Raw genomic sequence first — 21,413 nt, 5'->3', positions numbered from 1 at the left:
TAAGAAACTGCCAGTGTGGAGCCCTTTCAGAGCCCTTGTTCCCCAAAGCATCTCACTCTCCAGCTTTTCTCCCTGGCTTTCAGTGTTGTCTGTTGTCGGCCTCAGTTAATATCCTTTGCCCCAGGCTGCAGTGACTGGTTGACTGCCTTGAATGTTTTTGACAAATGCCTTCCCCATGGCCACTCTCTGCTCTGAGCAAATTCTGAGTTAGACACAACTCAGAAGGCAACTCCCAAAGGCAACACCTTTTCATTAGACCTTCAGAAGCTATTTGACAGGTCAGGACAGACAGCCTCAGTTGTTTGAGAACAAGGTCCTGTCTGCTCCCTCCCACACCAGGAACCCACAAGAGAAGGGGGGTGCTGTCTTCAGAATCACTGCTGAGCTGGAGAGTGGGGAAGCGGGGGTGGTTCATTCACCTTTCTCTTGATAAGTGTTTGCTTGGTTGCTGTAAGCCTTACTATTTTCCACAGTTCAGACAAGGTAGATTGTTTTCACTGTCTCTATGCTGGCATGGGTGGGAAGATTTTAAATTAGTAATTCAAGCTTTTTACCCTTATAGGTCTTTTCAGATAGTCTGTTTCCTCGAGTCAGTTTTGGTAATTTATATCTTCCTAGAAATCTGTCCGTTTTTGTCTGAGTTGCCTAATTTGTTGGCATGCAGTTGTTCATAGTATTCCTTTACAATCCTTTGAATTTTGTAAGATCATGAGTGATGTCCCTTCTTTAATTTCTGATTTTAATATTTTGACTCTTTTCTCTCTTTTTCTTTTTAGGATCAATTCTACTAGTTTACATGTTACATAGTTTATTCCTTTTCTCTGGCGGTTACGGTTAGATTCTTTGAGTGTGAATACTTAAAGTATGAAGTGAATCTTCATCTTTCTTTTTGTTTTTACTAAATGATTCAAAACCTGTGGTAGTGTTTGAGCCAAAGTCTTAAGGTACAGTCTTATGCATTGTCTGGAAAAGTCTGTGTAGACTCTTGAATCCTGGTTTTCCTGTGCATTGAGTTCTGCGCTGACTCCTGCCTTTCCTCAGTCTGCAGGTGGTGGTAGTCCTTGTCTTCTAGCCTCGTTTCTGTTGAGAAGTTGTAAATGATCTGCCTGGTCTTCCTGGTAGTCTTTAGGGTTTTCTCTTGGTCTTTAGGGTTCTGCAGTTCTGCTTGTGTGTCGAGGAGTGAACTCATTTTTTTTTTGTCCTGCTCTGGCCTTGCAGTGCTTGTTCATGATTAACCATATACCTTCAAGAATCATATCTTTAAGTCTGGAGCCCTGTGTTTCCGCAGTTCTGGAAATCCCTCCGCCATTCTGAGGTACCATGTCTTCTCCATCCTCTCCTCTTCCCTTTCAGGACCCCTTTTAGGCATATGTTGGACTTTTGCATTTGCTTCTTCATTTGTATTTTCCATTTGTTTCTCTGTCTGCACTGAATTCTGGGGGAGAATTATCTTCAGATTGCTCTGCCCGTTCATTATTTGTCTCTTCAGCACTGTTTATCTGCTGTTTAACCCTCCCAGTGAGTTTTAAATTTACAAGTCTTTCATTTCTAGAAGTTTCATTTGTTTCTTTTAAAAAATGTCCTTGCCCCTTGTGTCTTCTTCTTTTCTCTGCTAGGTTTTGTTGTCTCTCGTCCTGTTTTTAACTAGTTCTTGTGATGCTTTTCAAGGCTTGTGTGCGGTGTTTTTCTTTCATTTATTTAGTTTTCCTGTGGATGGCTTGGCTCTTCCAGGGTCCCAGGTCTCCCTTGCCTGTGAACTCAAGTCCCTGTTTCCTTTTCCATGTGTTTGTTACAACCTCAGGTCCCAGCCTCCAGGGTAGTGCTCTTTAAGAGAAATATAATATGAGCCATGTATATAATTTAAAATTTGCAAATAGCCACATTAAAAAATAAAGAGGTAGATGAAATTAATTTTAATAACATATTACATTTAAGCCAGTAGATCCGAAATATTATCATTTCAACATGTAATCAATATGAAAATGAATTATTTGGGGTACTAAGTCTTCCAAATCCAGTGTATTTGACACTCACAGCAGGTCTCAATTTGGGGCCACATTTCCAGTGTGTTATCACCACATGTGACTGGTGGCCACCATATTGGATGACAGTTCCAGGCCCTGTATTGGAGTCTGACTTTCCCCTTGGGCCAACTTGTGCTCGCACCTGTGGCTTTGAGTTTCCTCATTGTTGCTGGCACTTGGGGTCTTACCTGTCTCTTGAGCTTGACTCTGTATTAAAAATGGTCTTTTCTCATATCTCTATGTGTTTATAGTTGGAGAAAGAGGTCAGTTTAGTCCACCATGTTGCCAAAATCCTTTCATTTATTCCTTACAACAATCTTTTTTTTCTTCTTCTTTTTTTTTTTTTAATTTTTATAGGGGTATAGTTGATTTACAATGCTGTGTTAGTTTCAGGTGTACAGCAAAGTGAATCAGTTATACATATACATATATCAACTCTTTTTTGAGATTCGTTTCCCATATAGGCCATTACAGAGTATTGAGTAGAGTTACCTGTACTATACAGTAGGTTCTTATTGGTTATCTGTTTTATATATAGTAGTGTGTATGTCAATCCCAATCTCACAATTTATCCCTTCCCCCCACCATCCCCTGGTAAACATAAATTTGTTTTCTACATCCATGACTCTACTTCCGTTTTATAAGTAAGTTCATTTATATCCCCCTTTTTTTAGATTCCACATATAAGTGATATCCTATGATATTTGTCTTTCTGTGTCTGACTGACTTCACTCAGTATGACAATCTCTAGGTCCATCCATGTTGCTGCAAATGGCATTAGTTTGTTCTCTTTTATTGCTGAGTAATATTGCATTGTATATATGTACCACATCTTCTTTATCCATTCCTCTGTTGATGGACATTTCGGTTGCTTTTTCCTTACAACCATCTTATGATGGAGGTACTCTTACGCTCAGTTTACAGATGAGGAAACTAGGGCTCATGGACCTTAAGTGACTCGCCCAAGGTCATGTGGCTGTTAAGTGGCCGAGAACAAACCCCCATACAGGTCTGTTTGAATTCCAAGTCCACGCTCTATCCACCATGTGTGTTGCCATCTCATAATTGTGATTCGTCCTCGTTCATTCTCAGGAAATAAACACCACCAAGAGCTCTCTCCTCCCTGACTCCTTACACAGCCTTGCTTGTCTAGAGAGTAGCTGTTGGCTGAGACCTGGTAGTGGAGAGCCATGGACCAGTGCAGCCTGGGGGACAAGGGCACCCTTCCATCCGAGATGCACCTCCCTTCGTTTCCCGAGAGCCAGGCGCTCAAATGCAGCGACACCCTCAACCGGGATCTGGGGCCTGGCTCACGAGACCTGCTGTACGACGGCCTGAGCCACTTGGACCTGGACCCCAGCCTCCTGATGCCTGACGCGCCCAGCGAGATGCTGGAGGACAACTTGGATGCCCTGTCCGTGTATTCAGGGAAGGACAGTGACTCCATGAAGCCGCTGGTGGAGTATGCAGATCCAGAATCTCAGACTGCCTTACAATAATACCCACTCTGCTTTCCCCCCAGAGTGCCAGCAGTAAGAAGCAAAAGAAGAAATGAAAGTAAAAGCACTTTGCAGGCTGGGAAGCACTGGACAGATGGTAGTGATTTTTACCAATACTGTTAGAATACCTTCCCACAGTCCATTGATGCAGTTCTAAGTCTTTCTCTTCCGCAGCGGAGGAGCAAAGGGAGAACTAGTGGAACAGTCAGAGACGTTGGTTACATCACCTTTTGGTTTACCTTCAGACTTCCGCCATAGGATAAATTTGATTTTTGTTTTTAACCCACTTCATGGGTTCTTGGGTAAGTTGCTTAGACGAGTTGACTTAGAGCTCCTTCGTATTTATAATCACACCACACGCGTGGAAGGCCACATCCGGAACAGCCCTGCAGAACAAATGTCAATGTTAATTGGGATCAGCAGCTCAAGAACTGTCCTGCATACTCGCTAGAATGAAAGACTGCCGAGGCCCGCACTCCACACAATGTAGACAAGCCGTTCGCCTTGTCCCCGTGTTGGAACCATGGCTAAATGTGAAATCCTAGAAACCAAGGCCATCCTTGGTATTGCAGGTGCTGGGCCAGGCCTGGTTACAGTAATTAAGGTTCTCAACCTGAACCACAGAAATTACCTAAAAATGCTGCTAGGGTGAGTACGTGTGCGTTTTGCTGGGCAGAGAAACTGTGATATTTCACCAGATTTTCATATGGGTCTGTGCCCCCCAGTGAATGTTACAAAGCATTAATCTAGTTCAGTTTTTCCTAATTTGTTTTAAAGTTGAGGATTTTTTTTTTTGGTTACCTTATTAAAAAAAATCCACTGAATGTTAAATTTTAACTCTTTACACTTCTCTAACTTAAATTCAGATTCATACAAATGGATATGCTTATATATTTTAATTAGAAAGTGATATAGATTTATATAGAAAAGTTAGAAAATAAAGAAAAGTAATAACAATTAAAATCCCCACCATGGCTCCCACACGTGGATTTTTAAAAAACGTAGGTAAGGCCACTAGGGTACACATGGTTTTGCAGAGATGTATTAAGTGTCTAATTCATTTGAAGTTTCTAAAACTTAGTGAGTCTGCTTTCTTATATGAAGGTAGACTATTCGGTTGTCATTGTAATGGTTATTCCATTGTATTGTCGGACCATATTCTTGCCTGATAGACTGTTACAGTGGATCTGTGAATAACTTTTCCATTGACTTTTCTTTTGGATGAGTTCTTCGCACATATTCCTCCGTGTAGGCTTGCTGGTCGGAGAACACACACAGTTTTAGAGCTTGTGCACATGCTTTCTGGGAAGAGCAAGTGGCTTCCCGGGCCAGTGACTCAATGTGCCTGTTTTTCAGTGTCCCTGCCAATTTCTTTGAAACCACATTTTGTTCTCTAGTTTAACAGTTGCTTTAATAAGCATTTTATTTATTTATTTATTTTTAGAGAAAAACTTCTGTTTGTTTATTTAGGCTGCGTTGGGTCTTCGTTGCTGCACGCGGGCTTTCTCTATTTGTGGCGAGCGGGGGCTACTCTTCTTTGCGGTGTACGGGCTCTTCATCGCGGTGGCTTCTCGTCGCAGAGCACGGGCTCTAGGTGCACGGGCTTCAGTAATTGTGGCACGTGGGCTCAGTAGTTGTGGCTTGCGGGCTGTAGAGTGCAGGCTCAGTAGTTGTGGCGCACGGGCTTAGTTGCTCTGCGGCATGTGGGATCTTCCCGGACCAGGGCTCGAACCCGTGTCCCTTGCCTTGGCAGGCGGATTCTTAACCACTGTGCCACCAGGGAGGTCCTAATGAGCATTTTATTTTATTTTATTTTATTTTTATTTATTTATTTTAAATACTCATCTTTTTTAAAAAAAATTATTATTATTTATTTATTTGGTTGCACCAGGTGTTAGTTGTGGCAGGCAGGCTCCCTAGCTGTGGTATGCGAACTCTTAGTTGCCACATGCATATGGGATCTAGTTCCCTGACCAGGGATCGAACCCGGGCCCCCTGCATTGGGAGCGCGGAGTCTTATCCACTGTGCCACCAGGGAAGCCTTCTAATGAACATTTTAAAAGTAAGTTATCAAGGCAAGGACTTTCCCACATGGGAGTCCTATTTTCCCTCATTTAAACTGTTAGAATCATTCGACCACTCAACACAGCAGCTTTTCCTATGAAGAAGATGTAGACCAGACAGGTTAAGTGACAAATGGCCAGAGACGGAGTTGGGATGAGAGTCGAGGTTCCTTTCTGCTGTGTCTCTCAAGCTACATCTCAGGCTCAGAGAATTAGCATTTGGGGTCCTTTAGTGCAGTATGCACGCCCTGACCTGTTGGATTCTTGGGTCCAGCCTCTGCTGCATCCTAGATGAAGGGCAGTTTTTAAACTTGCTATCACGTGAGGCAGTCTAATCCATCTTAAGGGGTAGAAAAATCTTCCATGATTCATCCATGCAACAGTTACTGTGTGCCTACGAGTACAGGAATGGGAATCCCAGGAGCTAGGAACACAGCAGCAAGCCTGCAGAGTTCTTAGGTCTTGTATCCACTGTCCTTACGTTTCTAGTGATTTAAACTCAGCTTCCCTATACTTTTTTTAACACATCTTTTTACTATAAATTTATTTATTTATTTTTGGCTGCATTGGGTCTTCGTTGCTGCATGTGGGCTTTCTCTAGTTGCAGCAAGCGGGGGCTACTTTTCGTTGCAGTTCACGGGCTTCTCATTGAGGTGGCTTCTCTTGTTGCGGAGCACGGGCTCTGGGCGCGTGGGCTTCAGTAGTCGTGTCTCGTGGGCTCTAGAGCGCAGGCTCAGTAGTTGTGGCGCACGGGCTTTGCTGCTCCGCAGCATGTGGGATCTTCCTGGACCAGGGCTCGACCCCATGTCCCTTGCATTGGCAGGCGGATTCTTAATCACTGCGCCACCAGGGAAGACCCTCTCTTTACCTTTTATTCATCAAATCTAGCTCTGCCCCTTGTAGCAAGACAGAAGCATCCTGGCCCTTCAGCTACTTGAAGACATCTCCCTCTCCCACATGGACATTCCCAGCCTCTTCACCTGTTCCTCTGATGAGGTGATTCATGGAAATACCTTTTATCATTTACCCAAGAAGTACATAAACATGGAAAATTCAGATATACAGGAAAAGGAAAATTAAGTTGATCCATGATCCTACCAATCAATCCCATTGTGTTTGTTTGTATTCAAATTTATTTGTCCCTTCTAAAGACTAGATCATTCCGTTTTTCAGCAATCCTCTTGTTACTGGCACAGCACTTAGTGGTATGGCATGAACATCCTTTCACGTCATCAGATATTTTCCTACAGTTTTATCTTAAATGCCTGCGCCATAGACCATTGAGACCAGAATACAGTCACCCACCTGCCCTCGTGTCAGTTATTAGGTGGTTTCTCACATTTCACCAGGAAAAACAATGCTGCAGTTAACTCGCTTGCAGTTAACTGCAAGATCTCCGTTAATTTGTACAGATCTGCCTTAATTTCCTTAATTAAAAAACCCAGAGTGGAATTGGCTGGGAGAAGGGACTTAAACTTTTCTAAGATTTTGCATTGTGCATTTCTGGATTGCACTTGCAAGTGTGCTGTTGATGTTACCGTCATGAAGCCCTGCCTGTCGAGTCACTCTGTCCTGGAAGCACTCAGACTGTTGCTGTCCCCTCCCTTACCCCCCAAGTGTGGCTTGAAGATTGGGTGCTGCCCTGGAGGGGTGGCCTGACCAGGGTCCCTTCTCCCCCTCACCTGGTGCTAAGCCTGGTCTTCTCTGCGAGTGCGGCTGCTGAAGTTGGGGTTCTCGGCCAACGCCCTGAGTTGGACTCAGCTGCTGAAGTTGGTCCGAGGGTGGTAGAGTGCTTCCTCCCGGGCTCCGATGTCCCCGGATGTCATAACCTGTGCTTTCTCCCTCTGTCTAGACCTGGGGTTAGGCGTGGTGAAGGTGCCCAAAGAGGCTAACAAAGGAGGCAGGGCCACGTCTGGGAGCACAAGGAAAGGAAAGCGGCAGCACAGTTCCCCACAGAACCCACTCCTGGACTGCAGCCTCTGCGGGAAGGTGTTCAGCAGGGCCAGTTCTCTCAGCAAGCACTACCCGACCCACAGCCAGGAGAGGAGACACGTGTGCAAAATCTTCAGCAAGGCCTTTAAGCGTCAGGACCACCTGTATGTAGGAGTCTGCTCGGGACGTCTGTTCAGGGGGCTAATGGGGGCTGGGCGTGTTCCTGGTTCTTTTGCATCCCCTCCCATCCACCTGCACCGCCCCCCACCGTCAGGTGTCCCAGGTGTGTGCAACCTGTTCTCCTCCCACGGCCAGTGTTTGTGGGGTGCAGGGCCTACACTGCCCCGGACAGCCTGCCCTCCTCAGCCTCCAGATTCACTGCAGTGAGGAGAGTGCCGCTGCGATTTGCAGACAGGACCCTTGTGCTTTAAAAACACACTCCAGAGGCTATTTTGTCATGGAGGGAGTTTGGCTAACTCTGTAGAGAAATTTTCAGAGTCCCTGGTAGGTGTCTGAGCAGAACAGATACGCACTCCATGAGGAATATACGTTGGGATAACACCAGGGCTTAAGGGGTTCTGAGATGCCTGTTTCTAGAACATGGCAATGGACTGTTCACTCTTTTTTTTCCTTAATTCCCCCTTTTATTAACTCAGTTTTTTTTTAAACTTGACTTTAAAAAGCAAGGTCAGTGTAAGAGGAGCAGAATTCCATTTGTTCTTCATGTCTTAGAAATGATAAGCTTTTCTTGCTGCCGAGGGAGGAGAGACAGACTTTCAAACTGAGAGACTGGTACGTGGGAGTGGACGATCCCTTGCATGTTTACAGCTCGCCCAGCCTTTACTGAGGCTTCGATGAATCCCGCTTTCATTGTATCCTCTCCCCTCTCGCCATTAAGGATGGGAAATGGTTTACTCCTGTCACAAGCTGGTAATAGTTAGGGCTAGAAAGTGGGTCTCCGGATGCGCTCTCTGCTGCTTCCCTCAGATGGAGGCCAAGGGTCCCCGTTTGGGAAAGGGTTTCATTATTTACTGGGTCCAATTGATTAGAACCATACGGAGTAGGATTGTTGGGAACCCAGAGGGTGATTTACCCATTTGTTTATATTTATAATATATTAATGCAGGTATAAGTATGATGTAAATATAATACATACTTGCATTCTTTTATATTTGCAGAAATTATAGGCAAATTTGGCTTTTTCTTTTTCTTTCTTTTTTTTTTTTTTTTTTGCTGTCGGGCTCCCAGGTCACTGCCTAGAGGACTCCTGTGGGAAGGCAAAGACTCCTTTGTTCAAGGAAGGATCATCCCCAAGTTAGCATTTCCTCAAGTGCGTTCTCAGAACTCTGCATCTCTGGTTCTCGGGGATGCTAAATGTGTCTATTTAAAAAAATGGTTTTGTGGGCAAATAAGTTTGAGAGACATGGAAAGTTCAACAGATCTCTCTTTATCTGCTCTGTGGCTTTTCAGTTTGCTACTAGGAACCTCCAAGAAGTAAAGAGTGTTTTTTCCAAACTTATTTGCCAGCTGGGCCCAAGTCCTCAGGGAGCAACCCTGGAGACTTGTGTTCCTTAGGAACCCACTTTGGGGAACTCTGACTTGGCTCCCACTGATTTTTTTAATCTCAGATTAGGGGTTTGCTTAGGGGTGAGGGCAAGAGCTCCCCCTTCCAGACGGCTTTGGCCTTAGCAGGGGTCTTTCCTCATAGGGTCTGAGCACAGTTTCTGAGTTGCGATGCTGCTGCCCCCTGGGGACACGCCTGGGTTCCTGCAGTTAGTGACCCACGCCGAGACACCCGCTAACTTTCTCCTCATGTGATTCCAGGACTGGGCACACACTCACTCACCAGAAGACCAAGCCCTTTGTGTGCAGTGCGCAGGGCTGCAGCAAGAGCTACTGCGACTGCCGCTCCCTGCACTGGCACTACGAGGTCCAGCACGGCCTGTGCATCCTCAAGGACACCCCCCGGAGGAGGAGCCCTGCGGGAGCTCACCCCGTGCGCACGAGGTGGCAAGCCAGCCCGCACCCGCGAGCCTGTGGTCCCTGGTGCCCCCGGAAGCCCCATCCCCCAGCTCCCTCTTGCCCAACCGAGATCTCCTGTGCTGTATCATGAGCAGCATCGTCTGACAGAAGACCCCTTCTCCCGGGCCAGCCCTGGGAGGGCCTTCAGACAGCGGCGAAGGGAGGAACACGGCCTGTTCCTCCCTGCCCTCATCAGGGTCCTCCTTCTGGGGCCCAGCCAGCACCCCGGCGGCCCCAGGAGCCCTGGGCACTGAGGTTCCCTAGGAGCCCCGGCCCCCACGGAAGGAGCCGGGCACGGACGTGTTCACAGCCATCCACTCGTGAGCAGCGGAGAACAGCGGCCCAACGCAGCTGAGCCGGAGCTGCCCCTGCTCCAGCCCCTATCATCCCTGGAGGGCTGGCCCGAGGGCGCTCCCCTGCCCGCCTGCCTGCCTCTGTTGCATAGCCAGACTGTCCCCGCCAGTTCCCAGCCATCAAGCCACAGTTTCCAGTGGCTCCGAAACCTGTCAGACAGCCCTAAGAGCAAAGGAAACAGTATGTTTGTTGTCCACAAGCCCTCTGCAGTGCCGTCCCGGGAGGGCTCCGAGCCTGGCCCCGGGCTCAGCAGCGACTCCCCTGCGGGGGAGCCCTCACCCAGCTGGGGCACCGGTCTGGAGGACATGCCGCCCTTCCCTCCCACGCTTCTGAAAGCACAAGGGGAGGCCTCGGTTGACCCCAGATATGTTAGAACCAGCGGAGAAGACGACTCCTGGGCTTCCAAGAGGCGCAAGTTCGACTGCGACTCCTCGTGGCAGAACCCTGGTGAGCCTGGCCCCCAGGACAGCCCAAAGTCCAGCGGCCTCCCGTCGGAAGCCACGCCGCTCTTCCGGCAGCTGTTCCTAAAGTCTCAGGAGTCTCTGGTGAGCCACGAGCAGATGCAGGTGTTCCAGATGATCACCAAGTCCCAGCGGATCTCCTCCCACACCCAGGTGCCGCCGCCTCCTCCCAGCTTCCCACACCCGACAGCAAGCAAATTGCCCTGAAGTCACTGCAGGGGCCGTGGCCACAGTAGCCCCCGCCTATGGCGCCCAGTGTTGACTCTCCATGCTGGCCCCGTGAACCCTGAGCAAGAGGGATCCCTAACCCGCAGGAGAAAATCCAAACCTGCTTTCCCCACAGAGGCCTCCCCCAGCAGAGTGAGCCCGGACACAAAGGGAAGACCAAAAGTGGCTGATGCTCCACCTGCCGTCACAGCGTCGTCCCTGGACCCTCCTGGGAACCCAGACATCTCCTCTCTGGCGAAGCAGTTGAGATCCTCGAAAGGGACCTTGGACCTGGGGGATATCTTCTCCCCCGGGGCCCTGCGTCAGACCCTGTTCGGAGGAGAGGAACCATCCAGAGCCCACCTCACAGGGAAGCAGGCTCAGGCTGAGAATGGCGCGGCTTTCGGGGCCACAAAAGGTGAAGAGGGCCCGGCCTGCTCCAAGGTCCGAGGATACAGGCTCATCTCTGGCAACTCCAGGGCCCAGCACCTTTCAGGCTTCCGGAAGGAGAAGGTGAAAATGAATATGTGCTGTGCGGCTTCTCCAAGCCAGGTAGCCATGGCCTCGTTCTCGTCGTCGGCCGGGTCTCCAGCGGATCCTCCCTGGGACTCCAAGTCCAAGCTGATGATATTCAACAGGATCCAGGTACCAGGGCCCTCTCACGGGACCTGACCTTGCGGGAGGTAGATTCTCGTCCTTACCTGTGTCCGTGTTTCTGACTTGTCCAGGCACTGTATTTAACCTCAGCAAATCGTCAGATGCCGTTTGTTTACAGAGGGGGGATTGAAGGTCCAGAGAAGTGATGGTTCCTCCCATCACCTTCCACCCTGCAACACACACACACAAAACAGAACAGGGCTTTAGAGTTGTCAGAGACACTTTGCATCATGTTTCTTCACTAAACTTTTTCTATTTGCTTTCGTTCTGCATTTCGCTTCCTTTTGGATTTGCCTCCTTCACTTCTTCAGAGAATGTAAAGGCACAGCTCCTTTGCCCTTGATATTTGTTCGTGAAATGCTGTGTCTATTCTGGTTGTGAATCACAGGTCCATAAGTCCGACTTGGCCCCTGCTGCAGGCCTGGCGCCGGTCCGCCCTTGTGGAGCAGCTTGGGTCCTCCCACATCGTGCCCACGAGGTCCTGGGCGCAGAGAGCTTGGCCACGTCTCTTCGTGCTGTTCCGAGGTCCAGCATCCTTCCTGTCACACCACAGCTACCTCCTCCTCTTTTTTTTTTCACAGCTTTAATATTCACGTGCCTTCTAATTCGCCATCTTGAAGTGCACCATCCAATTTGTTTAGGAGGTTGTGCACCCATTGCCACTCTTTGCCAAAACACTTTCATCACTGCAAAAACAAACCCCATACCCTTGGTTGTCACCCGCAATCTCTCCATCCCTCCCAGCCCCTGGCAACCATGCATCTACCTTCTGTCTCCATGGATTTGCCTATTCTGGACACTTCATGTGATTGGAATCATAATGCTGCGTGGCCTTTTGTGTCTTTTGCTTCTTTCACTTCACATGATGTTCTCAGAGTTCCTTTGTGCTGTAGCATGGGTCAGACCTTCACTCCTTTTTATCGCTGGTAAGTTGTTCATTGTATGGATACACCCTATTTTATTTATCCATTCATCAACTGATAGACATGTGGGTTGTTTTCACTTCTTGGCCATTGTGATAACGCTGCTATGAACATTTGTATACAGATTATTGTTTAGACATATGTTTTCATTTCTCTTGGGAAATACGTAGGAGGGGAATTGCTGGGCTCTAGGGTAATTCTATTGGAGGAAGTGCCAGACTTTTCCAAAAAGCTGTGCTGTTTTATATTCCTACCCAGAGTGTATGAGGCCTGCAGTTTCTCTGCATCCTCACCAACATTTGTTATTGTCCAGTTGGTTCTTTTGATTACAGCCACCTTAGTGGGTGGGAAATGATAATTTTATTATGGTTTAATTTGCATTTCCCCGATGGCTAATAATCCTGAGCATCTTTTAATGTGTTTATTGGCCATTTGTATATCCTCTTTGGATAAGTGTCTCTTCAGAGTCTTTGCCCATTTTTAAATTGGGTTGTGATTTTATTTTTGAGCTGTGAGAGTTCATTATGTATCACAGATACAGAAATATACATAGTCCCTTATCAGATACATGATTTGCAACTTCTTCTCTTATTCTGTCTTTTCATTTCTTGATGATGTCCATTGAAGCACAGAAGTTGTACGTTTTGATGAAGTCTAATATGTCTGCCTTTTGTTTGGTTTTGGAGTCATCCAAGAAACCACTGCTTACTCCAGGGTCACCAAGAATTATACCTGTGTTTTCTTCCAAGTCTTATAGTTTTCACTCTTGCATCTCATTTGTGATATGTTGGCTCAGATGTATTTTCGTCTTCAGGGTGGAAATATCTACCGGCTCCCCCAACCGATGAAGGAGGAGAACATGCCGGGTGGCTGGTAAGTTCCGAAGCCCCTCAGGAATCCTCTGGTGGCTTTGATGTGCTGGCCCTGGGTGAGCGAGCTCTGGATGCTTCACTCCTGAAGGGGCGAGCACCAGGCCACGGAGAATCGGGGGCATCATCTCCATTTCTTTAGGGTTCGTCCAAAGCTGTCAGAGGATCAGTGTTTGGGGACCGAGTCCCATTCTCCCTTTCTTCCCCACAGGAACCAGCACAATGGTGGTCCCACAGACTGGGCAGAGCCAAGGAGCACTTACGTCTGCAAGAATTGGAGCCAGATGTTTTATACAGAGAGAGGGCTGAGCAGCCACATGTGTTTTCACAGCGACCAATGGCCGTCACCTCGAGGGAAGCAGGAGCCGCAGGTGAAGGGGCTCGAAGCTGCCATTCATCTCAGGATGGAGCCGTCCTCCTGCGGGGAGCCTGGCTGGGGTCCGGGAGTCAGGGCTGTGCTGCTCTGGAGGGGCCCCTTGCTCCCTACGTACTGTGTCTCTTAAAGGGCTGGCTCTTCTCTGTGTGTAGGTGTGTGGCATGGAGTTTTGCAAGCCACCAAGACAGGTGCTGAGGCCGGAGGGGGACAGGCAGTGTTCCCCGGGAGGCAGGAAGTCCTTGGACAACATGACCGCAGCCCCTTTGGTGGTCCCTGTGTTGGTGCCTGTGGCTCCAGCGAACCATCCCCCGGGGAGCAAGGTGGGTGCACTTCCTTCCAGCTGCTTTCCAGCTTCCAGTGGGAGCTGTGAGAAAAGCCCCCAAATCCTGACTCCAGAAGGGCTTGATTTGCATGTTCATTCATCCATTCAGCCTCCAGTGAACTTCCTTGTGTCTGGCCCTGTGCTGGGCAGGGCTGGGGACACTGCAGCGACCACAGCAGGCCTGCCCCCGTCTCCTGGGGCTCCCAGCCCAGCGGAGTAGATAGACCCATCCCCGGACACTGACGACCCAGAACGGGCCGGGCTGGGAGAGGGAGCTGTAGGAGCCCCGGGGGCACCAGAGACCCTGCCTGAGGAAGGGGGTGTTGCAGCTGAGAGCTGGAGGATGAGGAGGGGTAAGATGGGCAGAGAGGAGGGGAGATTGTGTGGAGGTAAGAGAGAGTGTAGCAAGGTCAAGCCGTCGTCTCTTCAGCCTGTGCTGGAAGACCCCACCTGGAGACGTTCTTGCTGGACCCGGGTACGGGATGCATGGAGCCCACTGTTTGTCTCCCAGGAGCTGCTGTCATTTTGAGGGCAAAAGGTTTTCCTTTTGTCATGCTGTTGCATCCGTCTGGCCCCCACACTTTAAGTGCCAGTCACTTTAACAACGGACATGAATTTCCAAAATGGTCTGAGTGAGGGCCTCTCCTTGGGAGGTGTGTGTGCCTGAGAAGGCCCCAGCCTCAAATATCACCCGGCTTAGGGTCTGGAGTCTGGCTCAGGCGTGGTGGCCCTGCCTGGCTTCCTGCGCTGAGGACTCTGGGCACGGCCATGCTGGGTGTGCGTCTGGCTGGTCAGTACCCTTTCCCACTCTCAGGCCATCTTGAGGACTGAGCTGTGGGGCCGGTGGCCTCAGGTGACCGCTGTGGTTCTGAAGTCTCTTCTTCTCCAGGGACAGGAGAAGGACGGGGAAGAGAGAGACAGCAAGGAGAGCAGCCAACACAGGAAGCGGAAGAAGCTCCGACGGCCCAAGGCACTGCTCATCCCTCCTCCGCCCTCCATGTCTGGGGAGCCGGGCCCGGGAGGATGCCGCCAGAGCTGCCTGTGCTCGCCCGTGTTCCTGGTGGACCGTCTGCTGAAGGGACTGTCCCAGTGCCCTGCCTACACGCCGCCCCCGATGCTCAGCCCCATCCGGGAGGGCTCTGGGCTGTATTTCAACACTCTCTGTTCCACATCTGCCCGGGCCCGTCCCAACAGGCTCATCAGCGCCATGCTTGGTGAGTGAGCTTGATCACCCCATGATAGGCCTGCGGGGGGCCAGACCCCCGCCCCCTGTAGAATTTGGTCCAGCCATTCCCTCTGGCCTACGCTTGGGTCTGGTCTGGGGGTCCTGTTGCTGTTTAGAACTATCCCAGGACCATCTGGGACCAGCAGCCTTCTAGGTGCTTATAATTTTGTAGCCAGAAAGAAAATAGACGCCATTTAGCCTAACCACCATTCTGCCTGCCCTTTCGAGTAATTGTTTAAACAGCTTTATTGAGATATAATTCACATGCCATATGAATCACCCATTTAAAGTGTACAGTGATTTTTTAGTGTATTCTTAGGATTGTACACCCATCCCACAATCTAATTCTAGAGCATTTTCATCACCCCAGATGATTATATCCACGAGTGGTTACACACAGGCCCAGGGCACAGGAGCTGTAGCCCCCAGCTCCTCTGCCCTGGGCAACCACCAGTCTACCAACCTAGTTTTTCTATGGGTCTCCCTATTCTGGACATTTCATATAATTGGGATCGTACAATATGTGACATTCTGTGTCTAGTTTGTTCACTTAGAATAATGTTGTCAAGGTTCATCCATGTTGTACTATGCATCAGTGCTTCATTTCTTTTTATGGATGAATGATATTCCATTCTCTGGAGAGACAACATTTTATTTATCCATTCATCAGTTGAGAGGCATTTGGGTTGTTTTCGTCCTTTGGCTATTGCAAATAGTGCTGTTAAGAACATTTATGTATAAGTTGTTTTTGGACATAAGTCCTCATTTGTCTTGGGTATACAGCTCAGAGTGGAATTGCTGGGTCAAAGGGTAACTATGTCTAACCGTTTAAGGAACTGCCGGACTGTTTTCCAAAATGGCCGGGTCATTTTAAATTTCCAGCAGCATTGTATGAAAGTTCCAGTTTCTCCACATCCTTGGTAACACTTCTTAGCTGTCTTTTTCATTATAACCATCCTAGTGCGTATAAGTGGTAGCTCATTGTGGGGTGTTTGTTTGTTTGTTTTGCGGTACGTGGGCCTCTCAGTGTTTGTGGCCTCGCCCGTTGTGGAGCACAGGCTCCGGATGCGCAGGCTCAGCGACCATGGCTCTCGGGCCCAGCCGCACTGCAGTAAGCGGGATCCTCCCGGACCGGGGCACGAACCTGCGTCCCCTGCATCGGCAGGCGGACTCTCAACCACTGCGCCACCAGGGAAGCCCCCTCATTGTGGTTTTGATTTACATTTCCCAGATGGCTAACGATGTTGAGCATCTTTCCATATGCTTATTATCCATTTGTATATCTTCTCGGGAGAAATGTCTGTTCAGATCCTTTGCCCATTTTTTAAATTGAATTCTTATCTTTTTATTATTGGGTTGTCTCAGTTCCTTATATAGTCTGGATGCAAGCCCCTTATCAGATATATGATTTGCAAATTCTCTCCCATTTTGTGGGTTGTCCTTTCATTTTATTTATGATATGGTTTGCAGTACACAAGTTTTTAATTTTGATGAAGTCCAACTTATTCTTAGGCCTGCGATCAATCTTTAGTTAACTTTTATATACTGTATGAGGTAGGAGTCCAAATTTATTCTTTTGCATGTATGTATCAGTTCTTCCAGCACTTGAAAATACTGTTCTTTTCTCATTGAATTGTCTTGGTACTTTGTTTTGTTTTGTTTTCTTTTGTGGTCCACGGGCCTCTCACTGTTGTGGCCTCTCCTGTTGCGGGGCACAGGCTCCGGACGCGCAGGCTCAGTGGCCATGGCTCACGGACCCAACTGCTCTGCGGCATGTGAGATCTTCCCAGACCGGGGCACGAACCCATGTCCCCTGCATCGCTAGGCAGACTCTCAACCACTGCGCCACCAGGGAAGCCCTGTCCTCGTACCTTTGTGGAAAATCAGTTGACCATAAATGATTTGAGATGTTTCTTCTTTTTTAATACAGGCATTTTACAGCTATAGATTTCCTTCTGAACATTGCTTTAGCTACATTTTGTAAGTTTTAGTATGTTGTGTTTTTATATTCATTCAGCTAAAGTATTTTCTAATTTATCATTCCACTTCTTGTTTAATACACTGACTATTAAAGAGTGTGTTGCTTAATTTTCACATACTTGTGAATTTTCCAAATTGCTGCCTTTTATTGATTTGTAATCTAATTCTCTTGTGGTCAGAGAACATACTTTATTTCTTTTTCAATTTAATTTATTTAATTTTTTTTTTATTTGTTTCCCTGTGCTGTGCAGTTTGCAGGATCTTAGTTCCCCCACCAGGGATCGAACCCATCCCCCCTGCAGCGGAAGCGTGGAGTCCTAATGACTGGACCGCCAGGGAATTCCCTTAAATTTATTTTAAAATTTAAAATTTATTGAGGCATGTTATATGGGCTAGAATCCGGTCTGTCTTGAAGAATGTGCCATGTGAGTTTGAGAAGAATGTATTCTACTGATGTTTGGTGGAATGCTGTATTTTGTCTGTTTTGTCTAGTTAGTTTCAATTTCCTTGTTGATCTTCTGCCTAGCTGCCCTATCCACTGTTGAAAGTATTGAAATCTCCAACTGTTATTTTTTAATGGTTTATTTCATCCTTCAGTTCTGTCGTTTGTTGCTTGGTGTATTTTGGGGTTCTGTTTTTAGGTGTGTATATGTTTGTAATTGTCACATCTTCCTCACGGCTTGACCTTTTACCATTAGGATGTGATTGTGACTTCATTTGTCATTACTACAATAATTTTATCATTATCTCTGGTAATATTTTTTTGTTTTAAAGTCTAATGTGCCTGACATTAGTATAGTCATTCCATTCTCTTTTTTGGTTGTTGTTTTCTTGGTATATATTTTTCTCTTCTTTTACTTTCAGCCTATTTGTGTCTTTGAAAATAAAGCATGTTACCTCTAGACACCATTAGTTGGATCATGTGTTTTTTTATCCAGTCTTAGAATCTCTGCCTTTTGGCTTGGTTTGTTTAATCCATTCTTGTTTAATGTTATATTGATATGGTTGGATTTACATCTGCCATTTTGCTTTCTATTTTCTAAATGTTACATGTCTTTTTCTCCCTCTGTTCCTCCTTTCCTGCTTTCTTTTGTATTAAGAGAGTATTTTCTAGTGTAACATTTTAATTCTGTTAATTTTTCACTTTTTCTTAGTCATTTCTTAGTGGTTGCTCTAGGACCTAAAATATATGTCTTATCAGAATCTGTTAGGATGTGTAATAACTCACTAACAATGAAATGTAGAAACACTGCTCCTATCTAGCTCTCTTCCTTGTAACCCTTTTGCTATTATATGTGAGAGACCCAGTAATACCTTACTGGTCATGTTTATTGCTTTATATACTTTTATTTCGTGTAAAAACACTGAGAGAATAAAGGAAAGCAAGCATGATTTATAGAGGTTGTTATATTAACCTTCTTATTTACCATTTCTGATCTCTTCATTTATTCTTGTGGATTTGAGTTACTGTCTGAGGTGATATTCCTTTACTCCAATGCAGCTGTGCTCCTTGTGCAGTTACTGTCACATATATTATATTTCTATATGTTAGAGGCCCACAATACATATTGTTCTATGCAGTTATTTTTTAAGGCACTTAAGAAAAGAAAAGAAATATGTAATCATGCTGATTTTTATAGTTACCCATATTTACTAGCGCTTCGCTGTTTTTTTTTTTTTTGTTTCGATTCAAGTTACCATCTGATGTCATTTGCTTTCAATCTGAAGGACTTTCTTTACTATTTATTTTTATTAGGGATATATAATTCACATACCATACAATTCATCCCTTTAAAGTATAGAATTCAATGGTTTTTAGTATATTCACAGAGCTGAGCAACCATCACTACCATCAGTTTTCAGAAATTTTCATCATCCCCAAAAGAAGCCCTGTACTTATTAGCAGTCCCTCCTTTCCATCCTCCCCATCCCCAGCCATGGGTAACGACTAATCTACTTTGTCTCTATCGATGTGGCTATTCTGCATATTTCCTATGAGTGGAATCATACAGTATGTGGTCCTTTATGAATGCCTTCTTTTAGTTAGCATGATGTTTTTAGGTTTCATCCACGTTGCAGTATGTATCAGTACTTTGTTCCATTTTGTGGGCTGAATAATATTTCACCTTTAATATTTCTTGTAAGACAGGTCTGCCAGCAACAGGTATTCTCAGTTTTTATTTATCTGGGAATGTCTTTATTTTACCTTCATTTTTGCAAGATAATTTGCTGAATATAAGATACTTGGTTGACACTCTTTTACTTTCAGTAATTTGAATATATTATCCCATTGCCTTGTAACCTACATCGTTTCTGTTAAGAAGTTAGCTGTTAATTTTACTGTAGTGCCCTTGTATGTAACAAATTGTTTTTCCCTTTTTGCTTTCAAGATCTTGTCTTTATTTTTGCTTTCCACATTTTGCCTATGTTATGTCTGGATGTAGATCTCTTTGTGTTAATCTTTCTTGGAGTTTATAGAGTTCGCTGGATATACATATTGTTTTTCATCAACTTTGGGAAATTTTCAGCCATTAATACTTTAAATATTCTGTCTCTTTCTCCCCTCTTTCTGGTACTCCCACTACATATATATTGTTACATTTAATGACATCTCACATTTCTCTGAGGCTCTCTTCACTTTCCTACATTTTTTTTCTCTCTGTTCTTCAGATTTCATAGTCTCCATTGTTCTATCTTCAGGTTTGCTGATCCTTTCTTCTGCCAGCTCAGATCTACTGTTGAGCCTTATTTTGGTTATTGTACTTTTGTAACCCCTGAATTATTTCCATTTGGTTCTTCTTTTTTTTCTTTTTTGACTACATCGCACAGCATGCAGGATCTTAGTTCCTCGACTAGGGATCAAACCCATGCCCCCTGCAGTGGAGGCGTGGAGTCTTAACCACTGGACCGCCAGGGAAATCCACATTTGTTTCTTTTTAAAAAAATAATTTCCATCTCTTCATGGCATTTTCTCTTTGATGAGAAATTTTTATTTTATCTTACTTTAATTCTTTAAGCATGAGAGCCAGGGGAAGAAGAAGCCCCCATCTCCTTGGCTGCACCTACCTGGGTAGAGCTTCCGTTACAAAGAGCTGGGGGCTAGGTGGGTAAGGGAGTGGGCCATGGCTCCAGTGCCACAGACTCTCACTGTTCTTCCCAAGATTTTCTTGAATGAGTATTTCTTAAAATGCTGTATGCCTTTAGGACAACTTGCATAGACTTTGGCTAACTGTTCTTTTTTTTTTTTTTTAATGATTTTTATCAGTAAATTTGTTGTTTTGCCGAGTTCCTTACTCTACTTTTTCAGAAGTCTTATCCCCCTTCCATGCAATCTTTTTTTTTAATGCAGATATTTTAATAGATTTATTGAGACATAACTAGCATACAAGAAACTGCACATCTATAAAATATAGTATTTTTTTTCCTTTATAACAAATTTAATCAGTTATACATATACATATGTTCCCATATCCCCTCCCTTTTTCGTCTCCCTCCCACCCTCCCTATCCCACCCCTCCAGGCGGTCACAAAGCACCGAGCTGATCTCCCTGTGCTATGCGGCTGCTTCCCACTAGCTATCTACCTTACGTTTGGTAGTGTATATATGTCCATGCCGCTCTTTCACTTTGTCACAGCTTACCCTTCCCCCTCCCCATATCCTCAAGTCCATTCTCTAGTAGGTCTGTGTCTTTATTCCTGTCTTACCCCTATGTTCTTCATGACATTTTTTTTTTCTTAAATTCCATATATATGTGTCAGCATACAGTATTTGTCTTTCTCTTTCTGACTTACTTCTCTCTGTATGACAGACTCTAGGTCCATCCACCTCATTACAAATAGCTCAATTTCATTTCTTTTTATGGCTGAGTAATATTCCATTGTATATATGTGCCACATCTTCTTTACCCATTCATCCGATGATGGACACTTAGGTTGTTTCCATCTCCGGGCTATTGTAAATAGGGCTGCTATGAACATTTTGGTACATGTCTCTTTTTGAATTATGGTTTTGTCAGGGTATATGCCCAGTAGTGGGATTGCTGGGTCATATGGTAGTTCTATTTGTAGTTTTTTAAGGAACCTCCTTACCGTTCTCCATAGTGGCTGTACCAATTCACATTCCCACCAGCAGTGCAAGAGGGTTCCCTTTTTTCCACACCCTCTCCAGCATTTATTGTTTCTAGTTTTTTTGATGATGGCCATTCTGACTGGTGTGAGATGATATCTCATTGTAGTTTTGATTTGCATTTCTCTAATGAGTAAAGATGTTGAGCATCCTTTCATGTGTTTGTTGGCAGTCTGTATATCTTCTGTGGAGAAATGTCTATTTAGGTCTTCTGCCCATTTTTGGATTGGGCTGTTTGTTTTTTTGTTATTGAGCTGCATGAGCTGCTTATAAATTTTGGAGATTAATCCTTTGTCAGTTGCTTCATTTGCAAATATTTTCTCCCATTCTGAGGGTTGTCTTTTGGTCTTGTTTATGGTTTCCTTTGCTGTGC

The 21,413-nt window shown here is 45.8% G+C and overlaps 2 pseudogenes across 2 annotated transcripts in view; both read left to right on the top strand.

The window, feature by feature from the left end:
- The first annotated feature begins 1,882 nt into the window (after window positions 1–1,882).
- Window positions 1,883–21,413, top strand: part of LOC307065868 (zinc finger protein 541-like) — a 60,117-nt pseudogene continuing 40,586 nt past the window's right edge. The window contains exon 1 of the transcript in view: window positions 1,883–3,521. The product of the transcript in view is annotated as a zinc finger protein 541-like (transcript). The remainder of the gene's footprint in view (window positions 3,522–21,413) is intronic.
- LOC307066197 (zinc finger protein 541-like) overlaps window positions 4,047–21,413 on the top strand; it is a 31,275-nt pseudogene continuing 13,908 nt past the window's right edge. Inside the window, exons 1-8 of the transcript in view lie at window positions 4,047–4,095; window positions 7,439–7,682; window positions 9,343–9,525; window positions 9,869–11,207; window positions 12,957–13,015; window positions 13,223–13,382; window positions 13,540–13,707; window positions 14,599–14,923. The product of the transcript in view is annotated as a zinc finger protein 541-like (transcript). The remainder of the gene's footprint in view (window positions 4,096–7,438; window positions 7,683–9,342; window positions 9,526–9,868; window positions 11,208–12,956; window positions 13,016–13,222; window positions 13,383–13,539; window positions 13,708–14,598; window positions 14,924–21,413) is intronic.

The sequence above is a fragment of the Hyperoodon ampullatus genome (genome assembly GCF_949752795.1).
Source record: "Hyperoodon ampullatus genome assembly, chromosome: 18".
Classification (NCBI taxonomy): Eukaryota; Metazoa; Chordata; class Mammalia; order Artiodactyla; family Ziphiidae; genus Hyperoodon; species Hyperoodon ampullatus.
This window is presented reverse-complemented; position numbering and strand designations above follow the sequence as displayed.